This window comes from Pongo abelii, chromosome X, assembly GCF_028885655.2.
Source record: "Pongo abelii isolate AG06213 chromosome X, NHGRI_mPonAbe1-v2.0_pri, whole genome shotgun sequence".
NCBI classification, from domain to species: Eukaryota; Metazoa; Chordata; class Mammalia; order Primates; family Hominidae; genus Pongo; species Pongo abelii.
Genome location: NC_072008.2, coordinates 154,115,359 through 154,121,089, shown reverse-complemented (window position 1 = coordinate 154,121,089; position 5,731 = coordinate 154,115,359). Strand labels below are relative to the sequence as shown.

The 5,731-nt window shown below is 38.5% G+C and overlaps 1 pseudogene; it reads right to left on the bottom strand.

Annotated features, from left to right (window-relative positions):
* Nucleotides 1–3,393: 3,393 nt before the first annotated feature.
* LOC100432616 (SRA stem-loop-interacting RNA-binding protein, mitochondrial-like) lies at nucleotides 3,394–3,716 on the bottom strand (annotated as a pseudogene).
* Between the last annotated feature and the right edge of the window lie 2,015 nt (nucleotides 3,717–5,731).

The window sequence follows — 5,731 nt, the reverse complement described above, 5'->3', positions numbered from 1 at the left end:
CATCCCTGTCAGTTTTCTTTTGCCTTCTACCATCTCTTTCTACCTTCCCCTTTACCTGGCCCTTCTCTCTCCCTTCTCTTTGTCTCTCTTCCCGTCTTCTCCCAATCTCTCTCTTCCCCTTTTTCTCCTCCCTCTTCTTTCCCCTTTTGCTCTTTCCTGTCTCCTTTCTTCTAACTTTCATCTGCTTCTTGCTTCTTCCCCAACCCCTTTCCCTTCCTTCTTCTCTTTCTCTCTAATTGCCTTTAGAAATAGTTGCTACAGTCGATGGATGGTCTAAATTTTAAAATGTTTGAGTCTGCAGTTTGTTAATATTTCCCCAGAATCTAGTTTCATTTTCAACCACAGAATTTTATGTAATTAAGCCAAAAATAGAACAGGATATTTCCAAAGAAGCATTAGCTCAAAGCCTGCTGTTCTCACCCTTCCACCCACCCCTCACTTACACACATACTGAGATTCAAGGCACAAATTCACGGTGATATAACCCCAATTCTGCCTGTATCTCTGTTATTTCTTCTCACAATTCTAGATGAGGCCTCATGGGGGAGCTGCTATCTCACTGTAGATAAACCTATACTGTTTCCAGCAAGGACTGACCTTTACAGATTGAAATGAAGAGTGACTTTTGCTACAGAGAAAAAGGTTCTGGGTTGTTATTTTCCTGCAGGTGTCTTTATTTTGTTTCTCTCAAGAGCCAACAAATACATTCTAATGAAGTTTAGAGCTTCATTTTACCTTAGCAAAATAAAATCTCAAACTGAAAAATAAGATGTTCATTGTAGAAAGATTTTACTTGTTGAATGGTCAAATCAAAGAAAATTTCTAGTATTTTTTCCTTCCACAGAGAGGTTTCACATGCAACATCCTCAGATAAAGAGTTCATTGTATATTAATTTCTTATAGCAACACCAGATACGTAATCCTAAAAGAATCCAGGATTGGGAAATAAAAATGAATCATGTGGGCTAACTTGCAAATTAATTTACAAACACAAATCCTGTCAATTTTTAAAATAAAGTTCCAGGGGAGAGTAAATAGAAGGTAATTTGATGTAACTTATTGCTGCAAAAGCTGATTTATCTGGCATTCAATCAATTGGAAATTTCTATGAATCTATACTTTGCTGCAGCTCCAAGACAGTGAGGATTGACGATCCTATTGACCTAGAGGAACCAAAGATTCTCAGTGACTCCTGAATCATCAACAAAGAAACAGTTTTGCCTAGTAAAGCCTTAGTTCCAAGCAGATATTTCCTGGGATTCTTTTTTTTTAAAATTGATTAACTGCAGCATTTTATATGACTCAAGATTATCTAGTTTATGTTTCTCATTTGCAATCGAGGAAACTGAAGTCTAGAAAGGGAAAGGGACTTCCCTAGGGTTACCCAGTTGTGGTCCTTTTCCAAATATGTTCTATGGGATCCTGGTGGGTCCTGAAATACTTTCAGGGCCACCAGTTGGACAGGGGTATTGATTGGCTATCCCCTGGCTCCATTCTCCTGTTTCAATTACAACATCTGTTTTTAATCTGTGTGATAGACTTACTGTTCTGGGAATATTAAGCAAATATATTTTCTTTCTTTGTAATCTCAGTTTCTCGTCATTCTAAGGTTTCTGAATCAAAAGCCATGCTTGGCCAACACAGATAGTAGGATTTCTTCCATAATTGGTAAAGGTTACTCCTTCCATCATTAAGGCTTAGTAATTAGCCTTCCTTAGCACCCCAGAAAAAAGGAATTGGGTATAATGTAAGAGAAGTCCCTACTGGAAAGGAAAAGGAAAGAAGATAAATCTAACCCTTTCTAAGTGGGTTTAATTCTGTAAAGAGAAAGATGCCTGATGGAGAGGAACTAGGTGAGACACATGAGCCCTGACCACCCCCTATAGGCTCAAGTCCTGGAGTTGGAAGGCTGTTACACAGAGAAAGGTAAAAGCAAATAAACGTTCCCTGCTCACTCCCCGTTTAGAGCCCTTGGTCTAGTGGGAAAGTGACAGTAATGAGGAAGGTAACTAGATAGAAACTTGACTTTTCATGACCTTTACATGGTATGCAGCAGATGCAGAAATTTCTGGATATCTCACATATGGGAAGGCCAAGAGAAGCCCAAGGTAAGGCCAAATAATTGGCTGCAGGTAGGTACTTTAATATTGTGATAAATGGGCTCCAAGAATGAATGTATAAACCCCAAAGGCCAGATGGGACCAGTTTTTTATTTTTATTTTATTTTTTTTGAGACGGAGTCTTGCTCTGTCGCCCAGGCTGGAGTGCAGTGGCATGATCTCTGCTCACTGCAAGCTCCGCCTCCTGGGTTCATGCCATTCTTCTGCCTCAGCCTCCTGAGTAGCTGGGACTACAGGTGCCCACCACCACGCCTGGCTAATCTTTTGTATTTCTAGTAGAGATGGGTTTCACCATGTTAGCCAGGATGGTCTCGATCTCCTGACCTCGTGATCCACCCGCCTCGGCTTCCCAAAGTGCTGGGATTATAGGCGTGAGCCACTGCTCCTGGCCGGGACCAGTTTTTAGTGATCAACAGTTCCAGGACCAGACCAATGCAGACGTTCCTCTACAGAGACAAAAGAAGAATCAGAAAACATCAGGGAGATCTGAGGTTCAATTTCTGTCATTCCATTGTGAAATGAACTAAGCCACCCTTTTCAACAGGAAGAGGATCAACAGGATGAGGAAGCAATATGAAAGAATGAACATTTACCTCAAAGAGAATTTAACTGCAGATTGTCTAGTATGTGTTTCTCATTTTGCAACCAAGGAAACTGAAGTCCAGAATGGGAAAGAGACTTCTCAAGGGTTACTCAGTTGTGGCCCTTTTCCAGATGTGTTCTATGGAGTCCTAGTGGGCTCTGGATATACTTTCAGGGCTACCAGTGAGAGAGAGGTACTGACTGGCTATCCCTTGGGTCCATTCTCCTGTTTCAACCAAAAAAAGACTGCTTAAACCAGTCTTATTTAGGGGTTTAAAAAAGCCGCAGGGCTTTCAGGCTCCCACTGTTTCTTCTTCCTTTGCTCTTTCTTGACTATGTTTAGGGTTAGGTCACTCAGAGCAACCTGGACACAGGAGGCAATATGATGAGGTGGAAAGCATATTGGAAAGCCAGGAGAGCTAAGCTGAAGTACTTGGTTTTGCAGTTAAGTCCCTGTGACCCTGAGCAAGTTACATCACTTTTCTAGGCTTCAGACTGTATATTTATAAAATTGGGCTGAGGAGTTCCATGAGATCTCTTTTACGTTTGCATTTTAATGTTATAGAAATGCCAACATTTTCTTTGGTGGACTCCAGATCCCCTTCTAAATTCCTCCTCGACTCTAGCAGTTAAGAATAAAGTTTTTTTTTTCCTCAGTTATGTTAACTTTATTTAATAGGCTGAAATAGTCTCAAAAATCTTTCTCTTCATCAGATGTTTACAAAACTTTTGGCCTTTGAGCTCCAACCTGGAGCTTTACTCCATCTATAATATGATTTTCCTGTTATAGTGCATTCTGAAGTTCTTCTGAAGAAAACTGAACCCAACCCAAACCTCTGTGAAAGCCAGTCTCCTTGTCAAAAGGTACAATACACTTTTGGATATGGCCAAACTGTGCAAAGCCATCATCAGCTGATTCGATGCTGCGGTCCAAGGAATTTTGCTAACAAAAGCAACCGGCCTACTGATACTTGTATGAAGCACCATGGCACCTTTCCCTGCTAAGGCAGCCATCTTTAGGCTCAAAAGTTCTTTTTTTGTTGTTATTCGAGTTCCTTGTGTACTCCAAATATTAATCTCTTGTTGGATGAAGGTTTTGCAAATATTTTCTCCCATTCAACAGGTTGTCTCTTCACTCTGTTGATTGTTTCCTTTGCTGTGCAGAAGCTTTTTGCCTTAATATAGTCCCATTTGCCTAATATTTTGTTGCCTGTGCTTTTGGGGTCTTAGCCAAAAAATCATTGCCTAGACCAATGTCCTGGAGTGTTTGCCCTATGTTCTATTCTATAATTTTATAGTTTTGGGTCTTACATTTATGATGAGAGATAGGGGTCTTGTTTTATTCTTCTGGGTATGGATATCCAGTTTTCTCAGCACCATTTATTGAAGAGACTGTCCTTTCCCCAGTGTATGTTTTTGGAACCTTTGTTGAAAATCAGTTGACTGTAAATACATGGGCTCATTTCTGGGTTCTCTATTCTGCACCATTGGTCTGTGTGTCTGTTTTTATACTAATGCCATGCTGTTTTGGTTACTATAGCCTTGTAATATATTTTCAAGTCAGGTAGTGTGATGCCTCCAGCTTTGTTCTTTTTGCTTGGAATTGCTTTGGCTATTAGGGCTCTTTTTGGATTCCATATATTTTACAATTCTTTTTTCTATTTCTGTGAAGAATGTCATTGGTATTTTGATAAAGATCACATTGAATCTGTAGATTGCTTTGGGTAATAGGATCATTTTAGTGATATTAATTATGCCAATCCATGATAATCGGATGTCTTTTCATTTGTTTGTGTTATCTTCTATTTCTTTCATCAACTCAGGAGGCCTTTAACCTTTTTGGTTAAATTTATTCCTATGTATTTAAATTTTTGTAGCTATTGTAAATGAGATTGTTTTCTTGACTTCTTTTTCAGGATTTTTTTGGGTAAGACTTCAAAAGTACAGACAAGAAAAGCAAAAATAAACAAATGAGATTACATAAAATTAAAAAGCTTCTGCTCAGCAAAGGAAATGATCAACAGAATGAAAAGACAAGCTACAGAATGGGAGACTATATCTGCAAACTACAAATCTGACAAGGGGTTAATACCCAAGATATATTAATACAAGCAACTCAAACAACTAAATAGCAATAATAATAATAATAATAATAATAATCCAATTTAAAATGGGCACTCCAAATAGACATTTCTCAGAAGAAGACATACAAATGGTCTTTTCATATGCATGTATATGAAAAAAATGCTTAATATTACTAATCATCAGAAGAATACAAACCAAAACCATGAGATATCATCTTACTCCAGTTAAAATCATTATTATAAAAAAGGCAAAAAATAACAGATGTTGGCAATAATGTGGAGAAAATGGAACTTTTATTCACTGTTGGTGGAAGTGGAAATTAGTACACAGCCATTATGGAAAACAGTATGAAAATTTCTCAGAAAAACAAAAAACAGAACTACCATACTATCCAGCAATCCCACTACTGTGTATCCAAAGGAAAAGAAATAACTATATCAAAGAGATACATGCACCCTCATGTTGATTGCAGCACTATTCACAATAACAAAGATATGGAATCAACCTAAATGTCCATCAGTGGCTGGATAAAGACAATGTGGTATATTTACATAATGAAATATTATTTGGCTATAGAAAGAAGGAAAGCATGTCATCTGATGCAACATGGATGGAACTAGAGGTCATTATGTTAAGTAAAATAAGCCAAATACAGAAAGACAAATTTATTTTTTTTTAAATTTTACTTTAAGTTCCGGGATACATGAGCAGAATATGCAGGTTTGTTACATAGGTATACATGTGCCATGGTGATTTGCTGCACCTCTCAGCCCGTTATGTAGGTTTTGAGCCCCACGTGCATTAGGTATTTGTCCTAATGCTCTCCCTCCCCTTATCCCTGACCCTGCAACAGGCCCCAGTGTGTGTTGTTCCCCTTCCTGTGTCCATGTGTTCTCATTGTTAAACTCCCATTTATGAGTGAGAACATGCAGTGTTTGGTTTTC